The sequence below is a fragment of the Quercus suber genome, unplaced genomic scaffold (genome assembly GCF_002906115.3).
Source record: "Quercus suber isolate HL8 unplaced genomic scaffold, Cork oak 2.0 scaffold_250, whole genome shotgun sequence".
NCBI lineage: Eukaryota > Viridiplantae > Streptophyta > Magnoliopsida > Fagales > Fagaceae > Quercus > Quercus suber.
In genome coordinates, this window is record NW_027069706.1 from 33,450 (window position 1) to 54,219 (window position 20,770).

Consider the following 20,770-nt stretch of genomic DNA (forward strand, 5'->3'; position numbering starts at 1 on the left):
GGATTTGAGGTTTTAAGGGTGTAGATGTTGCTTTTAGCTACTGTCTACACCCTTTGCTTAATCTCTCTCTACAACATGCTTTATTGCTTTCTATAGTATATCTTTCTTTTTTTTGGGTCACTTTTCCATAGTATATCTCTTGCTTTATCTTGCTTCCTAGCTTTTTTTATAGCTTTCCTTGCATGTCTACTTGCTTTTTGCCATGTTTTATTGCTTCGATGATATTGGCCTAGCCTTCTTGGGCTAGAATATGCCTAAATACTATGTTTGTGCTTAGATCTATATGTTTATCTTGCCATGTCTATGCTTAGATTTGTACGTTGATGTGCTCCTTGCCATGTTCATTTGTCTAGATCTACATGTTGGATGCTATGTCTAGTGTTTGGCTTTGCCTTTTTCTCTCTTGTTATGTCTTTTTCTTGTGTTTTGGCCTTTAGGTAGGGTGTAGATCTAATGTTCATTTGTCTAGATCTACATGTTGGATGCTATGTCTAGTGTTTGGCTTTGCCTTTTTCTCTCTTGTTATGTCTTTTTCTTGTGTTTTGGCCTTTAGGTAGGGTGTAGATCTAGATCTTGTGGTTTAGGCCTACATCCATACACCTTGGCCTACATCAAAGGGTTTGGATCATTTCCTTTATGAATGTGTATGTTTGCTTGCTTGCTTTTATGATTTATATCCATGTTTTCCTGCCTAGATCTAGGTTTTGTCATGCTTGGTGCCCTCCGTGGGCTTGAGTTTGTTGATCTTTGGGGCCACTTGCATGTGTTTGGCTGCATCCGTCTCTCTTGTGGCCTATTTGGATGTAATCGCTTATGAGACACATTTCCGTGATGTTGGTGTGCTTGATGCATACCTCTCTCCGCTCCATGCGATGATATTATGCTTGCCTTGTTTGCTTTATGCCACCTGTTTGGCTCTCTTTGTTTCATTGCATCTTTGCACGCTTGCCTACATGTTCATGCATGTCCTTATGTGTGCTTGTTTGTGTCATCAAGCTTAGTTCCTACAATCTCGTGTGGGTTCACACCCGTCTTTGATACACGAGACCTCGAGTCCTTTTTAGGAATTTCGCTTGACGGCACATGTATCGTCCATACTCCAATATCATGGAACTATGGACACCAAATCCAAACCTACATTTATTCTCTTAGGACACCCCCTTTTGCTTGATAACATGCTTGTTTGCCCCCATTTGGCTCTCTTTGATAGTTTGACCTTTTGCATGCTTTCTTTCTAGTTGTTTCTTTGCTTGTTTGCTAACTTGTTTCCTTTGTCATTGCATGTACACACTTGGAGCAAAGGCACTTGGAGCTAGGGCACGACTTCCTAGGCGCGAGCAAAAAGGACAAGGATGCAAGTAAGAAGACGCAAGCCCAAAAAGGGCAATGTTCAGTAAATTAGGAGGCCTAGCCTCCCTAAGTGGTTTTCTCTCTTTCTCTTACCCTTTTCTCTAGAACCATGTACTAGGGTTTCTCTTTTCCTTATACCTTTTATCTTTCCTAGACTTTGCTTAGGCCGCGTTCCCTGGGTATGGCAATGTATAATTTACATTTTTTTGTACCTTGTTGGGCCATACCCTTGGAACGCTAGCAATGTTTGCTTTACTTTCCCACTTTGTGTGATAGCATTGTGCATGATTTATGTGTTGGAAAATCTGGTTTTGCATCTTATACAAAACACACAACGGAAGCAACAATCACAAATCTACTTCATTCATGAAAGATAACATATAACCTTGAATTCTAGAACAAAGAATAAGAAGCGTACCTTGATGCAATGAAATTCAAAGCCAAGACTTGAGAATACCTTTAATCTTCATCTCAATTCCAAATGATACCCAAGAAGTGTGGTCTCTCAATCAGTCCTTTTGTACATTGATTCTCAAAGAAAGTTCTTCTTCTTCTTCTTTTGGAAAAAAACTTATTTCTTTTCTTTTCATCATACGTACATTTTAACTACCTTGGTAGTTTCTTTATTTAATAACTCTTATTAAATGAAAACTGATTATCTAATTGGGTTAGCCTTTTAGGCCTACCAAATTGGGCTTAAGTTTGTGGCTTGAGATGGGACCAAAGGGAACAAATAAGACTCTAGCTCCAATGAGTCTTGGGCTTTTCTATCAACTCTTGACAAGTCCAAAATTACCATTAATTATATTCAATACCACTATAAGAATATAATTGCACTTTAGGCCTTATTAATAGATTATATCTCAAGACTTTATTATACATGCAACCCCTTCATTAAAATATTCGTAGTAATACAAAGTCATGAATATATATTGCTACTTCGAAGATTACTACATCTTAATCCTTGAGTACCCGATTTAATCCTTTATGTTATTCATTATATATTTATGAAATCCAATTTTATAAATATATACTTTAATAACTCCTTACTAAAGTGGTTGAGCCCAACACTCTGAATAACCAAACCCATTAAACTTATCTCAAAGGAATATTTTATATCTCAGTTAAGAGATTATGAATTTCATCTTGAGAATATATGTTCCATCAACACTAAATGCAACTGCCCAACATACTGAGATTTTAATCGTAACTTATAGATCTCACTCCTGATATATCAAAGCAACCTACATCTCATGATCAAGTCCATTATTCTCTCAGGATTTAGAGTTGATGTAAATAGAAGTCGTGAGATTTATTATTCATTTGACAGTCGTTAGGAAAATAATAAATCTCACAGCGGTCCAATTCGATATTTTTTAACTCTTAAAATATATCAACTAGAAGTCTTCACTTCCATAATCAAGACAAATCATCTTAATTGATATGTTATAGTCTTCGCAAATGAAATGCCCAATTTCATCACTGACTACAAACTAAAATTCTGAGTTTACAAAGAACTTATGATTTATATCTTCTATAACTTTTCACATAAATCACATACTATGCATCTCATGAACTAAGATAATGTCCCATTAGTTCGTTTATACATAGTCTCATATAATTAAACTATTTAATTATTTATGACATGCCAATAAATTAGATTTTAGGGCATAAACCCTAACAGTATGTATATCTATATATGCCTATATGTGGGTGATCGTGCACTTTGTATGATGGACTCTTATGGCTACATGAGCGACCCTCTCTAGTCACAAGTGCTCGTGACCTTATAGTGTGGGTATGTGCTCAAGGCAATTGTTGTATGTGCATATTTATGCTATATTGTGTGCGTGATCATCGCGGCGTGATTGTCTCGATCCATGTCACCTGAGTGACATTGGTTTCCCCATGTATACGACATGCATCAATGTGCTTAATGCTTTGAGGGGTTCCGACTTATCTTAGTACTAGCATGTTGGCACGCATTGTATACACAGGCATGAAACCCCACCCATAGCACACCAAATGTGAAACTCTGCTGGATTTTCGCTATGAAAATGGGGCACCTCTGTTACCGTATTCTCACAGCAAAAGATTGGCAAGAATAGTATTTTGTGTACTATGATGCACCTGAGGTGAAGCGCTACTAGATTTCTGCCATAAAAATAAGGCGAAATGCTGCCAGATTTTGGTTGTAGAAATTTGGCAATGATTCCAAACACACTAGGGAAGCATCAATCAAGACCACACATTTTCTGAAACCAAACCTCAAAGCCCATTTCATTTAAAGCCCCAAAAGCTAATACCAATATGAGGCAAAGCGCTACTAGATTTCTGCCATGAAAATAAGGCGAAATGCTGCCAGATTTTAGTCATAGAAATTTGGCAATGATTCCAAACACACTAGGGAAGCATCAATCAAGACCACACATTTTCTGAAACCAAACCTCAAAGCCCAATTCATTTAAAGCCCCAAAAGCTAATACCAATAGCTTATTTTTAATTGCCAATGTCCGAAAATTAAGATTTTATCAAAACAAAGGGTTGTCCTTAGACAGGCATTGTAGGGTGCCTATCACCTTCCTCACACATAACTAAACTTCCAAACTCAAGAATTAAGATTTTTTATCCATCCATATTAGATTAGGAAAAACTACCTTTTCCTTAGCCTAGGATTGGTAATAAAATCAAATAGAGTCAGATGACCAATCACACCTTAGAAAAAACCCAATAATTAGTGGTGACTTTACTTACCTTTGGTAACTCAATTAAAATTGACTCATTTTCCAGTCACACACCAGAGGTATACCCTTCTTCCCAACACCCAAGCTCCCGGGCCGGCATAACACACCCCTGTGTATGCACTTCAAGGGCGCGCAAGCGCCACTGCAATGTTTGGTCAAACTGCCGCGAGGCATCAACAATATTGACCAAAGATAGTTTTCCTTTGACTCATTTTTTTTTATATTACCAAACACTAAAAAATACAGAAAATTATTTTTTTCATAAGGTTTTCCATTGAAACAAGCAGAGCATAATAGAAAAATAAACGGCAGAAGGTTATTTGCTTATTTCTAATAGTTGAGGGGGAGATTGATTGATTTTATAGTTAAGGAGGATACTATGAATGGCCCAATAGTTGGGGGCCCCTAATAATATTCAGGAAAAAAAACTACACAATAATTATAAGGCTTCGATTACCGTTATTTAAGTAAATGAAAGGGTGTCTCTCAAAAAAAAAAAAAAAAAAGTAAATGAAAGGGCAATGACAAAACATTTTATGATTCATTTGTATACACAACAATTGGACTTCTTACATTATGGGTGCCATCCGACCACACAAGTGATTCAGATAATCTGTTACTAGTGTGTAATCCTTTCCCAAACACAGTCACAATAAAAGACTTCTTCTCACCTGAAGACTTGAAAGAGAGAGTGCTAGGTTTCACGATAACATTGATCTCAGAATTTGCAACAACTACTTTTGCCTCGTACTTTGAAACAGCAGGGCCTACATTTGTAACAGTTCTCGGAAATTCAACCGTGAAACTTTTGACTGCCTCCACTTGAGCTTGCATTGACGGGTAATTCAAATCCTTTGGAGATCCTCTAACGTCCTTTGGACAAGTACCAAAAGAACTAATATTCAAGCTGCAAAGCATTTTGAGGTAGTCATCTTTAGAGGCTTCATACACCAGACCAGGCTCTATTGCTTTCACAAGATTGATATGGCCAACCCCAAAAGCAAATTCACCATCTGCATATTCATCTTGCTTTGTGGCATTCATTGGCCAAGCTGTAAGAACAAGAACATATAGCAAGTTAACTTATCTTAGCAAAAAATGGTATGGCAGAAAATGTGGCAAGTGATATACCAGTGGTCATCAAGGCAGATTTGATTGCTGATGGAGACCAATCTGGGTGAAATGTTTTAAGATAAGCAGCTGCACCTGCTACATGTGGACAAGCCATGGAGGTTCCAGACAATATACTATATTTCACAGACCTTTTATCATCATCAACACCAGAAGGTGAAGCATCAGGGAATATGCTGCCAAAATATCTATTCCTGGAGCACTTATGTCTGGCTACAGTGTTTATCAAATATAGTGTTAGAGAATCCAAAAGTCACAACAAACGAGAGCTAGAGAAAGAAATGGATATATGTATCCTACAAAACTTACGATGCCTAACCTTCAAAATGTATCCTACAACGCTGTTTGGTCCGCGTGCAGAGAAGGAAGCAACTACAGGAGCATGTGTATTTTTAGTAGCTTCACTTTTTAGTATACTTCCTTTTGGGTTTCTAAAAAACATGACCTTGAGAGGTTAATTTCAGGATCATGTAGCATTTTTTTTTACCAAAGAAAATTGAATGCCATTAAACAACATATAAAAATTTTAATGAATTCAAACAAAATTTCAATTTTAAATCTAAATATTCTGCAAAAGTAAAACATTGCAAAATTACAGAGGAAAATAAAAAATAGAATCCTTACTTTGTAGAACTTAAGAAAGATTGAAGTGCACCATATTGGTCGATTGCTAAAGTAGATGCAGGTAAAGGAAATACAAGAGCAACATCTTTTCTTTCATCATTTAACATGATTACCCCAAGGGCGCCAGCTCTGTAAGCTTCTTCAAATCCTTGTATATCATCACATACGATAATTTTCCTTCCACCAAACTGCTATCCAAACAACCTTCAGCATTGGACCTGATATTCAACACGACAAGAAAAATTGTTACCTTTCACTGGTTTAAGAAAACTTGGGTTAACAATAATTAAAAGAATATAAGTTACCGAGCATCAGAACCATTACAATTGCTTGAGGCATCTTTCCAATATACCAAAGGAAATTTTGTTCCATTCAGTGTGAAAGAATTTACTGCACTTCCGTGAAAACAAAAAATTAAAATTAAAATGTGATAATAAAAAAATTTTAAGTCAAATTATTCCTAATTCTCGGTATATGCTACTCCCCTTTATTGTGACAACCAGAGTGCCATTCATATTGCTCACAATGACGTCTTCCATGAACGGACTAAACACATTGAGATTGATTGTCATTTTATCCGTTCTCATCTTGTCCATGGTGCTCTCAAGCTTTTCTCTGTCTCCTCCAAAGATTAACTTGCAGATATCAAATATCACAATTTAACAACAATATCACAATTTGTAGAAGATGTTCAAGGATGAGATTTTCAGGACACCACTTCATACCAGATAGTATTTAGAGATTAAATAAATCATAATGGCTTTTAGAACTACAGTCAAAACTAGCTGATTCGTTCAAATAGGATTAAGGAATACAATCATTCCAAGTAAGTCATAGAACTACATAGGTTGGATGTCCTATAATTAGATGTATGATAGAATTAAAGCAGTGTAAGAATCCGTGGATAGAACAATGTAAAGATGCCAATGGGTGGGAATGTCAAATTCGTGCACAATTAGAAAGTAAAGAACATTTTAAGGCAATGATGAGGATCAAATAGATTAAATGTAAAAGATGAAGATACTTACAATGAGTGTCTTTCCATTAGCAAGAACAACCTTACTAATAATTTCACGATCTGTGCTGCTGGCTGCTAGGGAGAACAACCATGGTGCAACACTTGATACAGTTGATGCAATAGGGCCATTATTTCCAGCAGATTGAAGGGTGAGCACACCTTTCTCCATTGCATGAAAAGAACTAATAGCAATAGCATCAGATTTAAAAGGTATTGGCTCTCCACTGACTGAAATGGTAATGAAGTCAACCCCATATGTCCTGTTCTTTACACCCAAGTGGATCACAGGCTTTGTATGCTGCAATCCTTGCAGATGGAACCCCTCCTCGTGCAATGCCTTCTGCCAGTCCAAAAAAACTCACACCGTGTACTTTGCTACCAGCTGCTGTTGAGGCAGTATGGGTACCATGACCTTCATCATCCCTTGCGGAAGTACTTTCACCCGAGGAGTAAGCTCAAGCTCCAATAAATTTACTGCAGAATTTACATTTCATAGTATATTTTTTTATAAAAGTAATTTTAAACCCTGAATGTTTTCAATGAAAATACTAGAAAGTGTCAGTTACATTACAAGGCTCTTAGTATATTGTTCAGATATGTTAGTATTGTTAGTACAAACAGAAATCCAAAAAATTTACTACAATTTTTATCTTTTCTAAGGTGTAGGCTTGAAAATTTTTCAAAAGAAAAATCACAACATAATTCTAGGAGAAAGGAAATTACTTGTTGCAAGTAAAGTTACTGCCACCTTCACAGGTACCCTTCCATTTCTTAGGAGATGGACCAAAACCTTCATCTCTAAAGCTCTCCGACTCAGGCCAAATTCCACTGTCAATAACACCAACTATTACATCACTCTCGACAGTGGGATTTCTTTTTGCAGTTTCAGTTAAACCTACAAAGTTCCATGACCTTGTCGTTTGAAGTTGGAGAGTTCTACTTGGAAACACTGATAGGAACTCATTCATGCCTGCACATTATTGTCATTATACTTGGAAATAAGTTATTACAATAATACAACATAACAAAATGCAGTGATTAGTTGTGTAATTATTCAAATAATCAATATCAATATATATATATATAAAAGCAAAGACCTCATGTGAGAAAGCATGAGGTTCTGCCATGTGGCGTACTCTATAAAGAGAATTGAAATACCCTTAAACCATATTAAAAATAAGAACAAATTTAAAAGTGGAGACTCTTTATTTCCTTTAGTTCAATTTTTCAAGACTAATTTTTGTTACATTTTGTATTCAATGTTTTAAGACTACTATTTATTTCATTTAGTTCAATGTTTCAAGACCTTCCATCTCTCACACACAAAAAACTCTTTGCATTTCCATTTATCATTTTCACTTTTACTCCTTTATATACACATGTCCATAGCCTTTCATATCATCCTATCTCAAATACACTTAGAAAAAAATGATGTCATTTAGCTTTAACCTTTCAATGACACCTACATAATTCCAACATTACAGTATCATTTGATTGTAACCCGTATGAGTAAGCTATGACCAAGGAAGGGGGCTTGCATTTTTTATTCAATGACGGTAGCTTACAGTTTTGATGTTGAAGTCAGATATTATAGATTTTGTGAAGGTTATGATTCGCTTGGAGTCTTTGGGTGTTCAAAATTTTGGTTTAGGAAAGTTATAAATGTATTTTATTTTAGAACTAAAGAAAAAGAAAAAGAAACATTCTAATTAATTATTTATGAAGTTGGGTTTTTTTTTTTTTTTAAATTTTGTGTTAGAATTCATTATTTGTAGGTTTCTTTGTATGTAGGCATAGTGGTACAACCAAAAATCCATGATGACTTAAAAAGTATTTTTCACTTTTTTTAAAAGGATACAGAAACCCAACTAAAGTCAATTGAATTTTGATAAATGAATGTGTTTTTAGCAAATTTATCTTTCTTTAATTACATTCTCTTTATGTTGATACTTACAAATGATTTCCTTAATTCCATTGAGATAATGTGTTTATGATCAAGGTCACCATATTTGGTTGTGAGAATAGAGTGATTAAGAAAGTGTTTGGTAGGTTGCTTAAATTTATGTAATTTTAGGATATAAAAGTATTTTATATTTTGAATTCTTATTCGTAGATTTCAAAATCATTTAATCAGTTTGAAAAATAAAATCTACTTTTAACGGTAAATATTATAATATATTATAATGTTACAACGTTATACAATTTTTTAAAATAAATTATGAATTAAAAAAAAAATCAAGTTTAAAAGTATTTAACAATATTGTGGGCAAACATAAATATTATACAACAAAATAAGTATTAAGTATTATATGTAGATTTTATAAAAATGATTTCAAATAAAATTGTAAAGTAGTCCACGCATCGCGTGGGATATCATCTAGTTCTAATAGAGAGAGAGAGAGAGAGAGAGAGAGATAACAAAATAAATCGTAAAGCACTTACTAGCCATTCTTTTCTGCTCTTCATCACTGAGCATGGTTGCAAATGCATTGAAACTCCTAGTATAGCTTCTAACAATTGGTTCGGACATGAGGTACAAGCCCCCAATTACACGCACGTATAGGTGAAAGTGCAAAAAGAAGACAGCCCAACCTGTGGCCTTATGGATGGAGACTATTAGTTATTAGGCTTGAGTTTAAGCAAGCACGAACATTTAATAATTAGGGTTTCTTTGTGCATTTTTATTGTTAGCTATTTAAACACTTTTTGGGATTATTGTAAGACAGTTTTGAGAATTATTAAAAAAATGTATTTTCCTTCACTGGTGCCGACTCTAGTTTTCCTTGGTGCTGACTCTAAGTAACCCTTAGGTGCTGACTCCTAGGGTTTTATCTTTTATTCTATTGTTGTTTATGGTTGTTTATGGTTGTCCTACGTCAGTTTTGGTATCAAAGCAGACTTTCGGTCCATACAACACAACCGTAGACAACCACTTGAAAGCAAAGCCATCAAAAGAGCAAACCAGCCAAGGATGACATTATCTTTCAAGTATTTTCCTCATGAGATCTTGAACAAGCCCAAACCAGCCCCTGCAATCCGTATATACCCCGCAGCCCCACATGAGTTTTTCATCCCCAAGCCAACAGAGAAGCCAGTGACGCCTCCCAAGTCGGTGACCACCATCCGTGCCAGCCTTTGATCACAGAACCCACACCCACAAACCCAAAAAAAAAAAAAACAAAAACAAAAACAAAAAAAAAAACAAAACAAAACAAAACAAAAAACAAAAACAAAAAACAAAACCAAAAAAAAAAAAAAAAACAAAAAAAAAAAACAAAACAAAACAAAAAACAAAAACAAAAAACAAAACCAAAAAGAAAAAACCATCGCAAACCCACCAGCCGCCGAAACCCACAAATCAGTTACCTACCACCAACCCATCAGCCACCTGCCACCGACACCATCACCACCGCTAAAGATATCAACCACTACTGAGGACGTCGACCACCTCCAGGTCTCATGTCGTCACTGTCTTCCTCGTCGATGCTGATGTCCCTGTTGTCATGCCACCGCGGTCGTCGACCCTTAGCCCCGCAAGCCCATCGCCGAGCAACCTTCTTTCGCTTTAGAGATTCCACTCTCCTTCATTAGTTTCTATGGTTTCTTTTTCATAGGCCTGTACTTTGAGTCCGTGTCTTTCAATTTAGAGTCTTTCATTTGACTTTCTTTTAAAAGTCCGTATCTGTAGCTTCTTAAGTTTTAAGCCCATGTACTGTATTTTATTATATTTCATTATTAAAAATAATAAAAAATAAAAATAAAAAGGAGAGAACAAAAAAAAAAATGAAGAAGAAGAAGAAGAAAAGGAAAATAATAATAAAAATAATGTGTTGTTACTGAGCCCATTTACATATGGGCCTTACATTGCTTTTCACAAATTCACATTATCCAGTTAGAACCACTTAATTGAGGAGCCAAGCCCGTGACTATCAAGTGCAGTAAGTTGGCCACTAACAAGGGTACAATTCTTACTCTCTTTTTTGTCTCATTAAAAAATAATATCTTTATATTTTTTATGTGCATGTCCCACCATACCCCACTGGCCTACCCATTTTATGCTCAAGTTAGCTATTTTATTATTTGTGCTTTCTTTCAATACCCATTCTAAAATTTCCAAAAAAAAATAAATAAATATCTTTGAAATATCTGATTCTCATTATTAATTGTGGAGCTTATTGGAATTTGACTTTTATTTGGGCTATCTCTCAATATTGTGAACACTGTCACTACTTGACTGCAATTTACTCCTTTGATTCATTGATCTAATCTCTACATGCACTCTTGCTTGACCTTAATTTTACATTGAGAATTGGTTACTTGAGCTTTTGTGAATCTCAATTGCATTCATAAATATAGTGTGCATGCATCTACGTAGTGGTTGCATCATGTCAACTGTCACTACTTGACTGCAATTTACTCCTTTGATTCATTGATCTAATCTCTACATGCACTCTTGCTTGACCTTAATTTTACATTGAGAATTGGTTACTTGAGCTTTTGTGAATCTCAATTGCATTCATAAATATAGTGTGCATGCATCTACGTAGTGGTTGCATCATGTCAAACTATGAACATCAATCCACTTCCGAGTCTAGGCCCTCCTTAGAGCAAACCATAGAAGAACTAGCAAAAAGTGTCCATAATTTACTGGATAGGGTTGGACAAATTGAAGCATCTCAACAAGAGACCATTAACTATGAAGGAGATAACATGCTTAGGCAACTTAACTTTGGTTACTTTAATAGGGCTCCAAACTTTGAACATGATCACTATAATCACAATGGCCCTAGGGATTATGATGATAAGATGTTTAAGGAAAAGATGGAAGCACCCACCTTTGATGGCTGCCTAGACCCATGGGTTTTCACTGATTGGTTGCGTCAAATGGAGAAATTCTTTGACTATTACCATTGGGCTGAGAACAAGAAAGTGAGGGTATGCCAGGATGAAGTTAATTGGAAGAGCTGACCTTTTCTGGAAGGACTTTAAGGAAACTCTTAGGTGACGACATGAGCCAGCCATTACTGATTGGCTTGAGACAAAGGACGCACTCTCGAGGAATTATCTTCCTCCAACTTATAGGAGCTCCCTCCTTGAGGAATGGGATCGCCTAAAGCAAGGCACTGCTCTTGTGGCTGAATATATAGAGAAGTTCAAGGAGTTCAAGAGGTGAATTCAAATAGTCGAGGAAGAGGTTGTCACACTCAATCAGTTCAAGAAAGGTTTAAATGCTAACCTACTAGGCGAGATTATTACCCGAGGAGTCACTACCTTAAGAGAAGCATATGACCTCGCTAGGAATTGTGAATTAGCATCCAAATCTATCTTTTGGCGACATTCTGAGCTCCGAAGTAGTCCCACCAACCCTCAACCTTTTGGTAGCAAATCTAGACTTGCCTTACCCCCTAAGGTCAACCCCAATAGCATTCCAATAGAAAAATAGGACAATGGAAAAGGTGTGATCAATAAGCCTTCAAGATTAAGCTCTAGCCTCCAATGCTTCAAATGCAATGGGGTTGGACACATTGCAGCTAGGTGTCCCTCTAGGGCCCTTGTCATTCAAGAGGATGATAAAAAGGTTGAAGATGTTGAGGAACTGGTGTATGATCCAAATGTTGAAGGAACCCAAGATGTTGAGACAGAATGGGAAGATGACCTTAGCTACCTCGCATGCATTAGAGCCATTTCTCCTCAGGTTGATGACTTCAAGGACTTTGGTGTCCCTAGAGTGAATGTGGTAAGGTGCACTTTAATAGAGCAGAGGGGCACTGATGATTGGCGAAGGAGTGCCATCTTCCAAACTTACACTAAGTGTGGAAACAAAACTTGCAAGGTTATTATAGATAGTGGGAGTTGCATTAATGCGGTGTCCTCTACCGTTGTTTCCCGCCTAGGCTTGAAATTGACCCCTCACTTTAACCCATATAAAGTTTCTTGGATGGATACTTCCTTCATAGCCATAAAAGAAAGATGTGTTGTCCCACTTCAATTCCTCACCTACAAGGTTGAAATATGGTGTGATGTAATTCCCATGGATGTAGGGCATATTATCTTGAGTAGACCTAGGCTTTATGAATTTGGATGTCACCTTTTATGGGCGATCCAATTCTTGCTCATTTATGTTTGAAGGTAAGAAGATTGTGCTAAATCCTTTAAAACCCAAGCCAATCGACATGAGCAAGAAGAAAGAAGCACCAATGGCGAAAAGCCTGAACATCATAAGCCCAAAGGCATTTGAAAGGGTAGCAGTTTAAGAATCTATTGTGTTTGTCTTAGTTGCCAAGGAAGTTTATGGAGAGACCCATGAGGAGCAACCTGAAGAAGTGAAGTTAGTGCTTTAAGAATTTAAGGATGTTTTCCCCAAGGAACTCCCCGATCATTTACCACCCATGCGTGACATACAACACACAATAGATTTTGTGCTTGGAGCGACCTTACCTAATTTGCCTCACTATAGGATGAGCCCTGCAGAACATGCTAAGTTGCAAAGGCAAGTAGAAGAACTACTTAGGAAGGGTTTTGTTCATGAAAGTATAAGTCCTTGTGCAGTCCCTGCACTCTTAACTCTAAAGAAAGATGGAACTTGGAGGATGTGTATTGATAGTCATGCCATCAACAAGATCACTATGAAATATCATTTTCCTATCCCTCGGTTGGATATGATGGCTGGAGCAACGATCTTCTCCAAGATAGACTTGAAAAGCAGCTATCATCAAATTAGGGTTCGTTCTGGTGATGAGTGGAAAACTACCTTCAAGACGAAGGATGGTTTATATAAGTGGATGGTCATGCCTTTTGGATTGTCCAATGCTCCTAGTACCTTTATAAGAGTGATGACTCAAGTACTCAAGCCTTTTATGGGGAAATTATTGGTTGTGTACTTTGATGACATCCTCATCTATAGTAAGTCTAGGGAGCAACACTTAAACCAACTAACTTAAGTTTGTACTACCCTTAGGAAGGAGAGTTTATATGGCAACCTCAAGAAGTTCTCTTTCTTCACCGATAGAGTTGTCTTCCTAGGTTTCATAGTATCCTCTAAGGGAATTTCTGCCGCCCCCCAAAAGGTTCAAGCGATTGTGGAGTGGCCCGAGCCCAAAAATATCCATGAAATTCGAAGCTTTCATGGGCTCGCTTCCTTTTACCGCCGATTCATCAAGGGGTTTAGTACCATTATGTCCCTCATTACTGACTACATGAAACAAGGGGAGTTTATTTAGACTAAAGCTGCTACTAAGGCTTTCCATGAGGTAAAGCAAAAGATGACTGAGGCCCCTGTCATGCGTCTCCCTGATTTTACCAAGCCTTTTGAAGTGGCATGTGATGCCTCAGGTATTGGTATACGGGGATTACTTAGTCAAGGGCGCCACCCAGTTGCTTATTTCAGTGAGAAATTGAATGACGCTAAGCAAAAGTACTCCACATATGACAAAGAGTTTTATGTCATTATTCGAGCTCTTTGGCATTGGCGCCATTACCTATTGTCTCGAGAATTTGTTATCTACTCTGATCATAAAGCCTTACGCTATCTTCATTCCAAAAAGAAGCTGAATTTTAGGCATGGTAGTTGGGTTGAATTTCTGCAATGCTACTACCTTGTGGTGAAACATAGGGCGGGAGTTGAGAATAAGGCTGTTGATGCACTAAGTCGATGGGCATTTTTGCTATCTGTCATGAGTGTTAAGGTTACTGGGTTTGAGTAACTCAAGGATGAATATGAGTCATGCCCAGATTTTAGGGAGCTCTACATTAGCCTAAGCAATGCCCCACGGCCAATCCTGGATGATTATACCCTTCGAGATGGTTACTTGTTTAAAGCTAACCAATTATGTATCCCTCAATCTTTAGTAAGAGGTTTCCTAGTTTGGGAGATACATGCGGGAGGCCTTGCAGGTCATTTTGGCCGAGACAAAACAATTGAGGAAGTGGAGCATCAATTCTATTAGCCTGGTCTTAAAAGGGGCGTTGCTAAGATAGTTGGTCAGTGTTGTACCTGTCAACTGGCTAAACATCCCAAGCAAAACACTGGCCTATACACGCCTCTACCTGTGCTAGACCGCCCGTGGCAAGATGTGAGTATGGACTTTGTGTTAGGTTTGCCCCGCACCTTTAGGAAGCATGATTCTATTCTAGTAGTTATTGATCGCTTCTCTAAGATGGCTCATTTCCTACCATGTTCTAAGATCTCTGATGCTTCTAAGATTGCAAAGCTCTATTTTGATGAGATTGTCAAACCTTATGGTCTTCCCAAAACCATAGTGTCTGATGGGGATGTTCGCTTCATGAGTTATTTTTGGAAGACCTTATGGCATTTAGTGGGCACCAAATTAAAATTTTCCACAGCATTTCATCCTCAAACTGATGGTCAAACTGAGGTGGTTAATCGTAGTCTAGGCAACCTCCTTCGATGTCTAGTGGGTGAAGCCAATCAGAATTGGGATTCAATCCTTCCTGTAGCCCAACTTGCATATAATAGCTCTGTCAATAGGTCTATAGGCGCTAGTCCTTTTGAGGTTGTGCATGGATATACACCTAGGAAGCCCTTAGATCTTTTGCCCATGTCCCTACATGTTAGGATTTTTGAGTCTGTTGTGGCATTTGCATGACATATTCATGATTTGCATACTGAGATTCGCAACAAAATTCAGGCAAGTAATTCTCAATATAATTCATGCTGACACTCATCGACGTCATGCAGAGTTTTAGGTAGGGGATTATGTCATGATTCGGATTCGACCTAAACTGTTTCCCTCTGGGACCGTTAAGAAATTGCAGGCTCGTAGTGCTGAACCATTCAGGGAATTGAAACGAATGGGCCCAAATGCATATGTCATTGACCTTCCTCATGATTATGGTAGTAGCTCATCCTTTAATATTGAGGATCTAATTGCTTATAAAAGCCCCACAGCTATTCCTGATACTCCTTTTGATGAGTCTTTGCCTAATCCTATTGATGCCCCTGTTCCCACCCCTTTACCCTTAAATTTACCTTATGCACATAAAGAATCTATTAATGCTATTTTAGACGAGCAAATTGTTGCTACCAGGGATGGAGGAGTTCACCGTTTCCTAGTTCGGTGGCGAGGGCGACCAGATTCTGATTGCACTTGGATTACTCGAGATGAGATACAGGGACTGGATCCTGACTTGCTGGAGTACTATCAAAGCTCTTCAGATTTTCACTCGACGGGGTCGAGTTCTTCTCACCCGGGGGGAGTTGGTGTGGACATGAGGTACAAACCCCCAATTACACTCACATATAGGAGGAAGTGCAAAAAGAAGACGGCCCAACCTGTGGCCTTATGGATAGAGCCTATTAGTTATTGGGCTTGAGTTTAAGCAAGCCCGAACATTTAATAATTAGGGTTTCTTTAGGGTTTCTTTATGAATTTTTATTGTTAGCTATTTAAACACTTACTGGAATTATTATAAGACAGTTTTGAGAATTATTAAAAAAAAAACATTTCACTGGTGTCAACTCCAGTTTTGCTTGGTGCTAACTCCAAGCAACCCTTAGGTGCTAATTTCTAGGGTTTTATCTTTTATTCTATTGTTGTTTGTGGTTGTCCTACGTCAACATTGACTCAGTGGCGTTACTACAAGGACAGAAAAGGTCAAAACCTTAACTCCTTCATTCTTTTTTATCTGTTTCACTCTTTCGTTCTTTTTACTATTTCTTTCTATTCAAATAAAAGGAGACAAGACCATGATGTGCTAGTGGTACTAGAATATGCAAAAGTCTAACGGTTAAAAGTAAAGAGGGTTGTTGAAGGCTACCCTGTTCTTTAGCAATACATCACTGTATAGATTTTTGGATTGGAACTTTGGCCAAAATCGGCAAATGCCCTTTTCTCCCAAACTAAGTAGCGTTTTACCCCATTTCCCAAACTAATTAGGAAAATGTCATTCTTTTAAAACTCAATTTATAATAAATCGAGTTAGACCCTATAGCGACGTTTTTAAGAAGCCTATAGTGACGTTTTAAGGATCTATAGTGACGTTTTGTAACTCGGCCTCTATGAAATCAAGTTATAGGTTAAAAAAATAATAATAATTGCCTATAACTCGATTTCATGGAGGTCGAGTTAAAAAACACCACTATAGGTCCTTAAAACATCACTATAGACTCCTTAAAAACGCTGCTATAGAGCTCCAGCAATTTTTTTTTTAACTTGATTTATCACAAATCAAGTTACAAAAAATGGACATTTCCCTAATTAGTTTGAAAAATGAGGCAAAACGCTGCTTAGTTTGGGAGAAAAGGACATTTGCCCATTTTGTCCTTGGAACTTCTATAAAAGGGAATTGATTCTTTCACACTTGTTAATATGTATCATGCATAAACATCACCCACGTCACATTTAAAACATAGGCTTCAACAAAAAAAATGTGTACATCAAGCGTGAAATTTGATCAAAATTAATGATTTGTAGTTTTCTACGAATGTAGTTGTTTCCTATGTATTTTGAACTTGTGCCCAATATGGTCATTTACTAGCATGCATCTAGGTGTGTGCATGACGGACAAGTGTAAGGGCTGTCATTTATGTTTAAACAAGATATCCATTTAATTGGCTGTAGTAGAGAATCAATTGAATAGAGAAGAAGAAGAAAACTACGCCCTATTCTCTCTCCCTCGTTCCAAAAATACATGCTATCCTCTTAGAAAAAACTAATTGATAGTGAATTCTTACACAAACTTATCAAAAATCATTGTTCTCTTCTATTCCAAAGCTAACAAAATTAAGGACGTCATGTGTACGGAGTGTGAAGCAATTAACAATATTATTTTACATATACAAAAATGTATGGAAATTAACTGGAATGAGAGATGCAGTATTACTGTATTAGTACTATAGAATATAGATAAAAGGTAAAAATTCAATGAACAGTTATACCTTTCTTCAAGAACTTCTTGAAGAACGCTGAGATAGTGAGACATAGGTGAATATTGATCTTCTGGTAGTGAACCCATGTACATAATGTAAACATCCTTCTAATTATCTGTTGCACCACAGCAAATGCTGTGGGCAGCAACCGTGAGAATCACAAAGAAACGGTAAAGGGAAATAGTACTAGACATAGCAGGCGTTGTGTGGGATTGCAACACTGAAGAGGTTTTACCTGATATTTATAATAAGATAAAGTTTAGTTACAAAATAAGTTATAACTTTAGGTTACAAACTTAATATCCTTTTATTTGTAGTGAATTTTGACAAATCCACCATTGGATTACATATTCTTTTTATATCTTCCATGCTTACAAAATTTCAAGAAAATTAAAGATTAATAGCTATGTAATCAATAAATTTTTTAAATTACAAATTTTTGTAATTTAAAATTATACACAAAATAAAAGTTTATAAATCATATAGTAAATAATATCTGATTACCACAAAATTTAATATGCGTATTAAAAACGTAAAAAATATGCAATTCAACATTTAAATTTTTAAAATATGTTATAATATTTATTTTATTGAGTGAGTTTGTAGCTTTAAGTTACAACCAATTTTGTAACTATACTTTGTCCTTTATAATTTGATTCCAAGATAAATGTCATAGCTGTAGTGTACTTTCCTTACGAATATCAAAGCGCATTTCTAGGAATGATAATATAGCTCACTAACAAGGGAAAGGGGCGTTTCTCATTTGTTTCCATTTTAACTTGGCGCAAAACATATCAACTGTCATGGTATATATGTAATGCAGCACTGTCGTCTGCATTATTGTTTTGAATTTTAAGGCTGATATGTTTATATGTGATTCCATATAATCTCATATGTCATGTTATTTATTTATTTATTTTCTCTCTTTTTTATGGTCAGTACCATATGATTTGTAATTATTATTAGGGAAAATTTCTACAATTGATATGAAAATATCGACATTTTAACACATAAAGTGGATGTGAAATAACCAATATGAAAGAAGTTATGTGAAGAAAATGAAAGCCCTTCTTCATTATATGTTTTATTTATTTATCATACCTATCTTTCATAATTTCAGTTATAATGAAAAATGAGAGATTTGAACTCTAAACATCTATATTAGAAACACCATAATTGTCAATTAAGATACAAGGCTCATGTCATTTATCATACCTACTTAATCTTAATCTTAATGTTTCATTTATTATTATAAACTAGCTTGTAACCTCATGCATATGCATGGATATACTTAAAAGATACACATTAAAATGCATAGTATAAAAATCTTACATATATAATTTAAATATTATTGATAGTTATTCTTATTTTTTTTTTTTAACTTTTTAAAAAGTCTTGTAAGAATGTTATTAGGTAAAAAATGTAAAATGTCCATTTTTTAAATATTTTTATGTTCATTAATTCTAAACTCTTTGATTTTTGTACACAATAACTCACTTAAATGGATATTTATGATATGGTTCTATATTTGATTCCAAAATTAAGAAATAAAACTCTCTAAAAATAAATAATTTAGGACACATGGTACAAAATTGGACTTCAATTGTAGAATCTAATTGGATTTTCTCTAAACTTTACCTATTAAGGCTAGAGAATTTCTTGACTAGACCTGTACCATCTTGCAATTCACAACAAGAATTAGAATGCTCTTAAACTTAACTCCGAGTACTTTCAAAAACTTGACAATCACTCCAAAAATCACCATCTCTGCACCTTCCTCAAAATCACGATTTTAAAACTGTACACCTGCACCTTCTCTGCACATCTTTAGAAAATATACTCTGATTTACAATTACACTAGATATCAAAAATATCTGATCTGATGGTGATTTTGGATCACCATATCAAAAATTTAAGAAATGATTTTGGATCACCAAATATCAAAATTCACCATCTCTGCACCTTCCAAAAATCACGATTTTAAAACTGTATTTATGCCATTTTGTTCATGAGTATTGACAAGAGGGACAAAGTTTTACAACATCACAAATAATTGTACTAGCATAAGAAGAACTGTTTGGCCAACATTCAGGGCACGAAAATATAAGGAATCTTCAAAGGTTCCAAGGGAAAAATCATGAAAAGTTGCGCATTTGTCAGAATCTGTTGAAACTTTTCTATTGATTAATGCAAGTTCTTGCATTCTGTTTGCATTTACTTGTTTCCCTTCTCTATCTCTTTCTCTTTGTTTTCATTTTTGTTTTCCTTCTCACAAACATCTAATGTAGTGTTCTGCAATTATTTTTTTTTTTTTTTCCTTCTTCTGCCGGCAATCTATCAACAATGGTGGAGGAAAAAGAGATAGAGAGAGAAACATATAGAGAGAGAGTCAAATATAACATTTTTTTGGGTTTAAAGATAAATATAAAATATAATAAATGAGGGATAATTAATGAAATCCTAATTAGAATATTAGCATTAATGAGAGATTTTCTTTTACCGTTGGATCTACTTAAATCCAATTGTTTAAAAAATGTGTAACTCTAAAAAGTTACACCAAGTATAACTTGAACTCATCTCTCTCTCTCTCTCTCTCTCTCTCTCTCTCTCTCTCTCTCTCTCTCTATATATATATATTATATATATATGAGATAGGTTCAAGTTACATCTGGTGTAACTCCATAAGAGTTGCACCTTTTTTAAGCCATAGATTTATGAAAGATCCAACGGATAAAAACAAAACACCATTATCTATTACAACATTAAATACTTACCTAATTAATAGTCTCCTCATTATCCCTCTCCTCATTAAATATTTCTTATGTCTCTTTTTCTCTCTCCTTATTAAGTCTTTCTTTCCATTTTCTTTGCAATTTCTCCTCTACGTTTTTATTCAGGGATGAAGCAACTGAAATGAAGCAAGACATATAGTTTATAAATATTACCTTTTCTCTCTACGTTTTCTCTCTACATTTTTATTCAGGGATGAAGCAACTAAAATGAAGCAAAACATAA

The 20,770-nt window shown here is 35.8% G+C and overlaps 1 pseudogene; it reads right to left on the reverse strand.

The window, feature by feature from the left end:
- Positions 1-4,628: 4,628 nt before the first annotated feature.
- Positions 4,629-19,520, reverse strand: LOC111999543 (subtilisin-like protease SBT4.4; annotated as a pseudogene).
- Positions 19,521-20,770: the final 1,250 nt, after the last annotated feature.